This window comes from Gekko japonicus, unplaced genomic scaffold (assembly GCF_001447785.1).
Source record: "Gekko japonicus isolate JY-2015 unplaced genomic scaffold, Gekko_japonicus_V1.1 scaffold2231, whole genome shotgun sequence".
Classification (NCBI taxonomy): domain Eukaryota; kingdom Metazoa; phylum Chordata; class Lepidosauria; order Squamata; family Gekkonidae; genus Gekko; species Gekko japonicus.
Window position 1 is genome coordinate 31,381 of NW_015173740.1, and position 12,782 is coordinate 44,162.

The following is a 12,782-nucleotide window of genomic DNA, read 5'->3' on the forward strand; positions in this document are numbered from 1 at the left end:
GTGAGGGGGAAATAAAGGTAGGTTGATGATTGGCTGGGAAAGAGATAGGGTTACCAACTCCAGGTGGGAAATTTCTGGAGATATGAGGGATGGAGCCTGGAGAGGGTGAAGTTTCAGGAGGCATGGGACCTTGGACAGGTACAAAGCCATAGACTCCACCCTCCAAACCAACTATTCCCTTCTGGGAACCATCATTGCCAATCTCCAGGTGAGGGCTGGAGATCACTCAAAATTACAACTAGGTAGCAGAGATCAGTTCCTCTGGAAAAAATGGTGGACTCAATGTCATTATACCCTGCTGAGGTCGCCACAGCAAATTGACACTGAGTGTCCAAGGCCGGGGCACCCACCCAGAGACTGACGGGGATTTGTTCAGTTGCAAGTCAGACGTGATCCGGATGGCATTTTTCCCACTCGGCTTGGCTTGGCTGGATGACGTCAGCTCTTCCTCTCCAGGACTCTTCGGGTCACAGCTCCATACTGCCACCGCCTGGCCGGAACGGCCTATTACAGGCTTCTTGATGCCGAAGAGATCTTCTAGGCTTTCGATCTTGCGAGCCGAACCTTCTGTTCACCGGCTAACACCTCCCCAACGGGGGGGTTTAGTGTGCCCACCCTCTCTAAGGAGTGGTACCCATTTTATCTACTCGCCGAAGCTTTCGAACCGCTGGGTGGACGGCGAGCTGGGGACAAGGCTGGTAGCTCACACCAGCGCGGGGCTAGAACTGACAGCAGTCCTGTTCAGCTCAGATGTTACTTGTAACCAGAGGATAATGGTGGACTCAGTGTCATTATACCCTGCTGAGGTCACCACAGCAAATTGACACTGAGTGACCAAGGCCGGGGCACCCGCCCAGAGCCTCTTTCTAGAGGCCATTGTATTTATTTCCACAATGGGCCTTTTTCCTAGTCAACCATAAAAGTCCGAACTCTGAACCAACCCTTGTGTTTTAGACCTCATGTAAATCCAAGTGACTGTCAGCCAATCAGAGCCCATGGAACTCCACTGGATGGGGGGGGGAGTGAGCCAGCCTCAGCCTTAAGAAAGGTGAAGAAAACACATACACCCCCTTTGGATAGGGATTTTGTGGCTCTGGAAAGGAGCATCAGCTTAGCCAGACTTTTAATTGGCTTTTTAGTTAGGGTTTGGTGGTCAGTTTAGGGAAGAAAGCTTATTTTTGCGTGACAAATAAGCATCCTGTTAAGAGCCCATCATTCCTAATTGGTGGCTGTAGGTTCTGTGGAAAGGTGCTCTGTGAGTAGGGTTGCCAGGTCCCCCGGGGGGGGGGGATTTTCCTGCCGAAAGGGCCCCCAACACGCCGGTCCAGATTTGGCCAGCAGGGGGAACTCCACTCCCAAAGTGGCCAGATCGGGCCGATGTAACCAGCATGATGACGTCGCCCAGAAGTGACATCATCATGCTGGGCACGTCGCCGGGCAACACTCTAGCAACCAGCCTGAAAACTCTATGGTACAGACCTCATATGGTGGAGGATGAACCTCATACAGTGGAGGATGAAAAAACTCCTGACCGGGTCCAGGACTCCCCTGGTATTAAGACGGTAAGACTTGGCAACCCTATCTGTGAGAGAAAAGAGCAGCCTTGGACCTACTGAGGAATCCTATTCAGTGAAAGGGAAATCAAATCTTCCTTTAGGGTTTATTTACTTTATTTGAGACCCAGTTTTACTTTATGTATTGAAGTTATCCACACATAATATTTACCCTATTAAATATTTTACTTCCTGTTAAATAAACCTGTGTTGTCCATCTCCATCTCTGTCATGTCTGTCTGGTCAAATATCTAGGGAAAAGTGATTTCTATTTTCCTCACAAATAATTACAGCCTTGGTCCAACAGGTTCCCAGATAAGAGGCCTTTAGAGAGCACACAGCTTACACGCTACCAATCCTATATTCAAAGGATTTCTTATTTGATTGTGGGTGGATGGAGTGTAAAGAATCTACAGGAGATACATTCTTTAAACTCCATCCACCCACAATAAAAAAATCACAGTAGGGAGACTAGATATTCTTCAGTCCAGAAGACAGTTGCGTCAAAGCCTCTCCCTCTGTCTGGATTGCAGCACATGACCCAAGGAGCCAATCACAACATTTCAGGCCTATAGACTAGGGTTGCCAAGTGAGAAACTTACCGCAGCGGGGGACTCCCGATTGGCGTCTGGAGAGCGCGCGCACCGCATCCACGTCACCCGGAAGTGATGCGGGTACGCCGGGCACGCTGGGGGCGGGGCCAGGACCATCTGAGGGAAAACCATAGAGTTTTCCCTTGGATGACCGTGGCCCTGCCCCCGGCGTACCCGGCGTACCCGCGTCACTTCCAGGTGATGTGCACATGGGGGTGGAGTTCCCCCCGGGGCCTGATCCGCCGGCGGCGGGGAGCGGGCCTCTGGGGCGGGGGGTTCCCCGCCCCCCGGGGGGACTTGGCAAGCCTACTTTATACTGCCTGAGCTTGTAAACTACCTTCTCAGTTTGGACAACTTGTCAACAAGTAATGACTTAGACTCACTCAGATTACTCTTCTTTCCCTTTGAAATGCTTACATGGACTTGAGACTTTGGGCCTGATCTTCTTCACCCTGCTGTTTGCATCTGGCCTTGTACTGCATCCCAAGCTCCTGACACATTAGCAGTCTGGGAGCTATCTTTTTTAACAGGCATGAGTTATGACCAAAAGTGGGTCATGACTTCCTCTTGCAAGTGGCTTGTGATGGTTGAACACCTAAACTGCAAGAGGAGGCTCCGGTCTCTCCTCTATTCATTGGTGATACAGGAAGTAACTGAAACAGTTTACAACCAAACTCTCAAAATAATACTGCTTGTAAGAGGGTACGGCCCATACCTTTCACCTCCTGGACTCATGTATGCATGGAGTCTGAACTGATCCCCAGCTTATAATAGCGCATCTTCAAACATGAGTACATTTACAAGTGGGTCCTCATTAAAAAAATTCTTGAGCACCCATGTTCTAAAGGTTTCTATGAACAGGTCTGCAGTTTCAAATGACTTTTGACAATCAAAATAAAGGACAGCTGGTTAAAATTTCTGTAAACCTTTCTATTAAATTATTATAATTTGGATTATTTTTCTATCAAATCCACAGTTAGAATACATGAAATCTGGTAGAATTAGAAAGGAGACACCTTGCAGATTTGTAGCTGTTGTTACTTTAAACTCATAAATTAAGGCTGTTGGACCACAATGGAGATTTATTTTAAAGGAAAACATCAGATATTAATGCATAAAATGGGTCATTAAACTGCAAATTGTTCTGAATAACATTCCCTGTATTACTATGAAAGTTTTTGGAAAACACAAAAGTGTAATGGAAACACACCAAATCAAACAGTGTCAGAAAATTGTTTAAAATGGCCTGCATCATATATTCTGCATCTGCTGTTTAAAAGTTCAAGCTTAGATCAACACTTTTACTGACATCTTGGTGTCAGACCATCCTGCCCTGCTACTGGTTACTGTGATGTCTGCAGTCATACCTCCTAGATCAAAACTGTATCCTCCTAGATCAGAATCTGTAGTAGACATTCCTATTGCACATGCCTGATAATCCCTGGGTACCTTCTTCCTCCTCAAAAGCAGCAAGAAAAAATGGTGTAGAAATGCCACTCAGTTCACTTACTACAACATGCATTCTTGCAGTTGCTGAACACTTCCAGCCTAGTCCAAGATAACTTGGGCAGCTAAAAGATTCCTACAGATGGTAAATGTTACAGTTACCCTAGGTGACTAAAACCTGGAAACTATGAGGTACCCTGATTTTACCAAATCAGAAAAGTCCTATTCTGATATTCCCCTCTCTACCTGCCGTTTCTAATCAGATGCACCTACACTAAACGTAAACTTCTGGAAAGACATATAGGAAACTGCATATATATGTCCATGGATCAGCGTATACATCTATTTCACCGGTTACATACGTACTGGGAAGGCTGCTACAGTTTACAAGCACAGGTACATATGTTCCAGGTAGACAGCCAGTGTAGTCTAGTGGTTTGAGCACTGGACTAGGAGTGGGGAGAAAGGTTAAAACTCCTGCTCAGCCACAAAACTTGCTGGGTGACACTGGGCTAGTTGCTCTCTCAGCCTAACATACTTCCTTTTATCAGTAAGATGTAACCCTTAAGGGCACCTGTCCCACATAGTGCCGGTCAAGAGGGGCATGAAACAAGGTTGCATACTTGCTCCTTTATTATTTACTTTCTACATAAATTCTATGCTTCAGTCCCTATCTAAACTGGATTTCCATCCTCTAACTATTGCGAATATACCTATCCCCATGCTTTAATATGCAGATGATACAGCCATTTTGTCATGCACCGAGGTAGGGCTGAGAAGAGCCCTCTGAGCACTTTCGACTTATTGCACCATGGAACACCTAACCATAAATTTTACTAAAACTAAAGTACTGGTTTTTGCTAAGAGACTCAAGATTCACAGGTGGCAAATAGATGGACATCCGATAGAACAAGTCAAAGTGTTTAGATATTTGGGAGTTGCGTTTCAGTCCTCAGGTTCATGGGCTACTCACCTTTCCCACGTCACAGAATATGCACAAAAAATGCCCTTAGCCACACCGAGATTTTTTTATACTAAAGGAGGAATTTATATTCCCTATGCCCTGAAAATTTTTCAGGGCAAGACGGTACCCCAGATTATGTATGGTGCACAGGTATCTGTATAAAAACCACTCAAAATTTGAAGCAATTCAATCCAAATTTCTTAGAGCTCTACTAGGAGTACCAAGATGCATTCCAAACACTCTGCTTAGGCTAGAGGATAGGTTAGTATCATTGGAAACCCAAGCTTGGTTTCATGCCATTCATTTATGGTTTAAGATAAAACTTTCCATCTCAGGAGGACTAACTCCCCTAATTCTTCTAGAAATTTTTTGCTCAAGCTGGGTTTCAACAATTGAATGTAAATTGTCACTACTGGATTTCTCCATTATAGCTTTCCTGCACCTCGGCTATAAAGGAGCTGGAGAAATTATTAAATAGAGGTTATGGGATACCACTTTACAAGTGGATAGAGCATGAGCCTTATATGTCCCAGCAGTGAGGAGTAGAAAACACAACTTATCTAGAGGGGACATATGCTCATACTCCATATGTACATCGTCTTTACCCATGCCAGTCCAGCCTGGTAGAGACAACTGAGCAAGTTTTTTTTATATTGTAATTTTTATCAGGAGATCCAAATAAAGTACATCATTCCAATTGCTGCTGCGTGTCCAGGAAGACCCAGTCAATATTATTCTGCTCTCCTTTTAGCTGATTGCTGTAATGAAACTACCGTCAAGGTAGCAAAATTCTGTGCCCTGGCCTGCTTAATTAGGCAGAAGACAACCTCTTTTAAGAAAGCTTAAATATATTTTAAATATATTTTAACACTTTTATTACTTAGCATATATTCGCATTAAATGCTCAGATATATACATATATGTAATCAATGTATTTGCTAAATATTAATATATATGCCACTTTAAATTCTGATCTTGAATTGTAATAATAAAATTGACTTGACTGTCAAACCAAGAGAAGGTGTTCTTGGTTGGGGCACCAAAGTTATGGATCTCCCTCCACAGAGATATGTAATTATACTTCCTATCAATGTCTTCTACCAGATGAAGCCTTTTGTCCAAGGACAGAGTCCTTCCCACTCCCACACTTACCTCCTCCTTCTTTTTTTTTATTATTTTAAGGTTTTACATACTTTTGTTCATTGTACAGTATTACATATATTTTCAGAGTCCACTCTTTTTATCCAACCATTTATACAGTCCTACCCATCTGTCTAGAAAATCTTCATCGTTTTCCCCTTGTAGATACATGTTCAATTTGTCTATTTCCGCTACTTCCAACAGTTTACTTATTACTTCATCTAATCTGGGTACACAATCTAACTTCCAATGTTTGGCCCAGAGTATTCTTGCTGCTGTTATTACATATACAATTACATATTTTTCATTGAAAGATAGCTTATCTGGCATAACATTAAGTAGAAATATGTCGGGTACCATTTCCAATTTTACTTTCAAAATTTCCTCTATAAGTTTTTGTACAGTTTTCCAATATACCTGGATTTTTTTACATCGCCACCACATGTGGTAAAAGGTTCCTACATTTAATTTACATTTCCAACAAACTTACCTCCTTCTGAACTGCCTGGCTGTTGTATATTCAATCCATCTAAACCTATGTTAAGCTTGAGACCTCAGCCAGATTCTAATCTGAAACAATACCATTGGCTGAAGCAATGTATGTAACCAATGAAATGTGAGAGTCTGTGCTGGAGGGAAGACAAATGATTGGATGTTATCTTTACAATGTGATTGGATGTTAACTATGAGAGGGCGTGGCTACCCCAGCCCGGGAGAGTTTAGAAGGAGCTGTGCTCCACTGTTGTTTTGTGGTGTGTCCTCAGATGTTGTGTGATCTTGGAAGTTCTCGTTCTTTAATAAAGCTGAATCACTTATTACTTACTTCGTTGTTGCGTTGCATACTTAACACTGGTGTTCCTGCCACACAACAGAGCTAGGCAGCCTCCTCTGCTGGCTGGCCACACCCAGGTGGCAAAACCCTCAGGTGACCATCCTTGGCCTCCAGAGAATGAGTAAGGGAGGGAAGGTAGAGCGACGCCGACAGGGGGCAACTGGGCAGTGACAGGAAACTGGGAAAAGGAAGAACTGTCTCCAGAGGCTCCTCTGGAGCAGGTGGAAGACCCAGCAAGCCAGAAACAGCCTGTGGACGTATGGAGGGGCTAGGAAAGGATTTTAAAGACTTGGAGGGAAAATGGCAGGGTGGAGAGACAACAGACCACAGGCTTGGGATACATTGGTGGCAGCCCAGGGAAGTCTGATTCCCAGGTGCTGATGTGACCTTGGGTCAGTCACAAGCTCTGGCACAGCTGTCCTTGAAAAAGAGCAGTTTGTATCAGAGTTCTCTCAGCCTCACCCACCTCACAGGGTGTCTGTTGTGGGGAGGGGAAGGGAAAGGAGTTTGTAAGCCGCTCTGAGACTCCTTCGGGTAGTGAAGGGCGGGGTATAAATCCAATCTCTTCTTCTCTTCTTCTTCTTCTTCTTCTTCTATAAGGCCTGCCTGGAGACAGCCAAGGAAGGAGGGTGCCGGCTCTTGTCCTCAAAGTCAGTGGGAAGGCAGAGGCTAGGGAGAGAGGGAACTTTCGATTATGAGGTATTGCCCACAGGAGTGCTGGAAAAGAAGAAGCTGGAAAGCAAACCCCCTTCTGGACTCTGGCCCCTGACTGGTGGCGTCGGACACCTTGTTTTGTTTTGTTTGGTGTTCCCACGATGAGCCCTTCTTCCTCCCTTGTGTTTTAATTTGCTGCCCCTTAAGAACATAAGAACATAAGAGAAGCCAAATGTTGGATCAGGCCAATGGCCCATCTAGTCCAACACTTTGTCACACAGTGGCCAAAAATACCAGGTGCCATCAGGAGGTCCAGCAGTGGGGCCAGAACACTAGAAGCCCTCCCACTGTTGCCCCCCCCAAGCACCAAGAATACAGAGCATCACTTGCCCCAGACTGAGAGTCCCTATCTATACCTTGTGGCTAATAGCCACTGATGGACCTCTGCTCCATATGTTTATCTAATTCCCACTTGAAGCTGTCCATGCTTGTAGCCGCCGCCACCTCCTGTGGCGCTGAATTCCATGTGTTAATCACACTTTGGGTGAAGAAGTACTTCCTTTTATCTGTTCTGACCCGACCGCTCAGCAATTTCTTTCTCGACCTGCTCTATCCCATGCATAATCTTATAAACCTCAATCATGTCACCCCTCAGCCATCGTTTCTCTAAGCTAAAGAGCCCCAAGCGTTTTAACCTTTCTTCATAGGGAAAGTGTTCCAACTCTTTTATCATTCTAGTTGCCTAAGCCTTCATTTAGCCCTGTTTTTAATTGGTTGATATATTTTATAATGCTGTTTTGATTGACGGCCCTGTTTCGGGAAAAGAGCAGGATATAAATCTTGTAAATAGAATTTTTAAAACATGGGAGAGGAGAAAACTATTTATGCTCCCAAAAAACAGATGGAATCCAAATGTTTTATATACATGTAATGATATGCATATGATGTGTGTGCGGTTTCCTACCCAGAAGTGTGCACAATGATCTCATTGACCGATAAATGTAGAGTGATGAGAGAACCTTGAGGCCTAAGCAGAAGAGCCATGATCTCTACTCCAAAGAGGGTGGCTCTTTTGATGGAGAAATAGTAGTAGGTCAGAGAATATTAACTTTCTCCTACCATGCCCATTTTCCAGACCTACAGCACCACCAATGCTCCCTCTAAGCTGTGGAGTCTTGTGAGCAAATATTCTGCTTCATGAGCTACTGCCATTAAAGTTGTGTGAGAGAGATTTGGCTACTGCAGAAATTAGTTTGCTCTGGAGACATCCTTCCTGAGCTAGGACAAAAATGGGTGAGCCGGAGGCTTAAAGACTGTGAGCTAGCTCACACTAACTCAGCTTAGAGGGAACACCAAGCACCACCCCACTTTAAAAAGATGCTAATAGCTTGGGGTGGTGTGGGAACAAGTACATCCCCCCCCCCATGAAGCTAGGGCTGCCAACCTCTTGTTGGGGCCTGGAGATTTCCTGGGATTATAACTGATCTTCAGAAAACAGAGATCAGCTTCCCTCACGAAAATGCTTTGGAAGGTGGGTATCTCTTTACCCTGGCCTTATACCCCACTGAGGTCCTCCCCTCTCCAAATCCTGCCCCCAAATCTACAGGAATTTCCCAACCTGCAGTTGGCAACCCTATACGAAGCTAACGACAGTTTGGGGGGGGGGGAGTGAGTTTGAGACTTTTCCCCAGTCCAGTTAGCAGCCAACACAGCTGTTTTGACATTTTAAAAACTCAACTGTGGAAGGTCTAATCAGGAATCACACATCACCTCCAGATTTGGGCCTTAAATTATCTTCAGTCTTCCTACTCAGTTTAATATTTGTATCAGGCCTCTGTTACCAGTTTTCTGCATGCTGGTGACAGATCTGGATTTAAACCCTTGGATCCATGGTAGTCTTGTGTCATTGGCGTTAAGAAACAGGTTTTACTGTTGTTTCTAATTTTTAGTTGCAATGACTCTTATTGCTGTACAATCCCCTGGATTTTTTTTCTTGCAAAAATAAAGATCACAAGTAACTCATAACTTAGTTAGGCCTACCTATTTAGCCATTTGATTTGCATTTTACCTGTTACCTGCCTGCCCTTGTGAGATGGGGAAGACTACAAATCTGAATAAAATTTCTCTTTCCAGCTTAACAGTATTAAAAACAATATTTCATCCTCTCCCCCTTTCTGCCGCATACCTTTCAGTGTGCTTGGCAGCACGACCATATAAGACCAGCCCTACATCTGCAAATACGATTAACTTAGAAAAATTTTCCCCACACTATGTTGTTATAAAACTCATTTTTGGCCCCATTTCTTGGTATTTTTTTTCATGTTACAGGACATTTTTTCCCCATTTTCTTTTCCCTACATAATGACAGTTTTAAATTCAGCTATTTTGGCCATGTCTAAGTAGCTTTCCTGTGTCCAAATAAAATGTCAACCTAAAGTGGGACTTGAACCAAGAGCATAGGCTTCTGTAGTTAATTATACTTCTAGGTGGAACTAGTGAGACATATAGAGCTACATTAGCTGAAGGCCCTGTTCTCTGTCACCGGATTCTACCCAGGGGACGGTGGTAATTTTGCCCATGGTGAAAACTCCCCTAGTTTTTGCCTGAGGCAAAGTCTTGTGTAGCTGCCTTCCCCCCCCCTTTGTTTGTTTCTTCTTCATCTCACCAGCTGCCACATGTGCCTTGGAATCTGCCTTATTCAGGCAGGAAAAATTGCTCCATCTAAATTCTGTATGAGATGGAAGGAAGCATGATATAGCCCAATGTTGTCAGACGCTAAGTAGCGTCAGTACTTGGATGGGAGACCACCAAGTTTGTGCAGAGAGGAAGGCAATGGCGAACCACCTTTGCTACTCACATGCCTTGCAAGTCCCTATAACTCATTTACAACTTGATGGCACCTACATATTTAAGTTCAGTATTGTCTGCTTAGCCTGGCAGCATTACCTCTAGGTTTCCGACAGAACCATCACCAGCATTTGCTGCTAAGTGTAGAGGTGCCATATTTCCAATTTTGTAAGCTCAGAAATGTTTACCTACACCTTTGTTAAATAAAATATCTTCCTTACATTACCCTCTTCACATGTAAGCATCTTGCCATGTTCATAGTGATAGATGTTACAGGAGCACTTAAGCAACACAACTGGGAAAAAAGTATAGGTCTTTGTTTCAGTCCCTGGCATCTCCAGTTAAACTAGTTATCAGTGATCCAGTGTTTGGAAAGATGGTTCTCTGCCTGAAAACCAAACTACATGAGACAGGTCTGCAAAGTATCTTTGGGCATGTATCGCTGGTCCTAATCGTGCATAAATCCTTTTCCTATTTTTCTATTTCCAGCAGAAATAGATTTGTACATCTGGGTGAGCCAGTGCTGTTTTCATCACTCTTTTCAATTCTCTGCAAGCTTCAGCCTGTTAGGAGTCCCCAGTTCAATTCCCTATGCCAGTAGTCTGCCGTCCCTACTGGAGGCCGTAGCAGGCTGGGTGCTGGAGCACCCTAGGCTTTTAGTCTTGGGTAACTTCAATGTCCATGCCGATGACGCGACCTCTAGTCGGGCTATGGACGTAGTGGTGTCCATGGCGTCACTAGGACTCTCCCAATGGGTATCGGCCCCCAAGCACCAGGCTGGGCACACACTCGATTTAATCTTCGCGGCGAAGATCACGGTGGACCGAATTACTGCGAAAGCAGTACCATGGTTGGATCACTATGTCCTGAAGGCTCATGCAGATGTCCTGCCCCAACCCCGTTTAGGCGGCGAGTGGATTTTAGCTCGCCCATGGAGCCTAATGGACGCTATGCGGCTTCAGATGGCTCTGCGGGATCCAATGCCCCCTGACGGCTCGTTGGATGAGCGCGTGGATGACTGGCATAGCCGACTTTCTACAGCCATCGACATGATCACTCCCCGGCACCCTCTGCGCCCTCGCTCTAAGCTGGCCCCCTGGTATAACCAGGGGTTGCGGCTTATGAAACACGAGCTTAGACGGTTGAAGAGACGGTGGAGCCGAGCTTGTGACGAGGCCACAAGAACATCTTATAGGGCGTTTATGAGATCCTATGAGATGGCAGTAAAGACTGCAAAGAGAGATTACTATGCAGCTAGGGTTGTGTCCGCTAGCTCACGCATGGCCCAATTATTTAGGATGATTTGATCATTGACAGCTCTGCCACAGGGCAGACAAAACAGTAGGGAATTGGATATTGGCTGTGAGGCTTTTGCGAGCTATTTCGTGGATAAAGTCTTGTCGCTCCGCCGTGACCTCCCCACCACAGTTGATACAGTACATGAACTTGAGGCCCCTTGCACGGTTTCACCGGGTATGGAGGGCTTTGACCAGCTCAGCCTGGAGGAAGTTGATAGAGTGCTTGTATCTGTGCGTCCAACCACTTGCAGCCTTGATCCGTGCCCCTCCTGGCTCATTAAAGCGGGCCATGAGGGGTTTCGAGGTGCCTTGAGGGAGATTATCAACAAGTCCCTTTCGGAGGGGCGGTTCCCCAAGGCACTCAAGGAAGCGATGGTCCGCCCTCTCCTGAAAAAGCCACCTCTGGCCCCGACTGAATTGGCCAGCTATCAGCCGGTGTCCAATTTGCCCTATTTGGGCAAACTCATTGAGAGGGCGGTGGCGACGCAGTTACAGGGATTTCTAGATGACGCTTCTGTCCTTGATCCATTCCAGTCTGGCTTTCACCCGGGGCATGGGACGGAGACAGTGCTGGTTGCCCTTACTCACAACCTCCGTAGACATCTGGTTCGAGGAGGTGTGGCGGCACTGTTGTTGTTAGATGTCGGCCACATTTGATACGGTCAACCACCAGCTGCTGGCCCACCGCCTTGCCGACACGGGGATTCAGGGGCTCGCCCTTCAATGGCTTGTCTCTTTTCTCCAAGGTCGGGGACAGAGGGTTGGGCTAGGGGAGCAGCAGTCCCGGAGGCACCTGCTTGAATGCGGAGTGCCCCAGGGGGCAGTACTCTCCCCGATGCTATTTAACATATACATGCGCCCCCTCGCCCAGATTGTCCAGAGGTATGGGCTTGGGTGTCATCAATATGCCAATGACACCCAGCTCTATCTGATGTTGGGTGGCCAGTCGGACTCCGACCCAGAAGATCTTCAGCGGGCTTTACAGGCCATGGCTGGGTGGCTCAGGCTGAGCCGGCTGAAGCTGAATCCGGCGAAGACGGGGGTCCTGTGCCTGGGTCGGGGTGGTATGGGATTGGGGCTCCCGCTCCAGGCCTTCGATGGGGCACCTTTGGTGCCAGCTTCGGAGGTTAGGAGTTTGGGAGTGCTCCTGGACCCCACCTTAACGATGGATGCCCAGGTGGCGGCCACTGCCAAAACAGCCTTTTATCATCTACGGCTGGTGCGGCAGTTGGTCCCCTTCCTTAGCCGCGGCGATTTGGCCACAGTGATCCATGCAACAGTCACCTCGAGGTTAGACTACTGTAACGCTCTCTACATGGGGCTGCCTTTGTCGCAAATTCGGAGGCTGCAGCTGGTGCAGAATGCGGCGGCCAGGTTGGTAGCGGGTGCCTCTAGATGGGACCACATCCAACCTGTGCTGAAAGCGCTGCACTGGCTGCCTATAGTGTTCCGGAT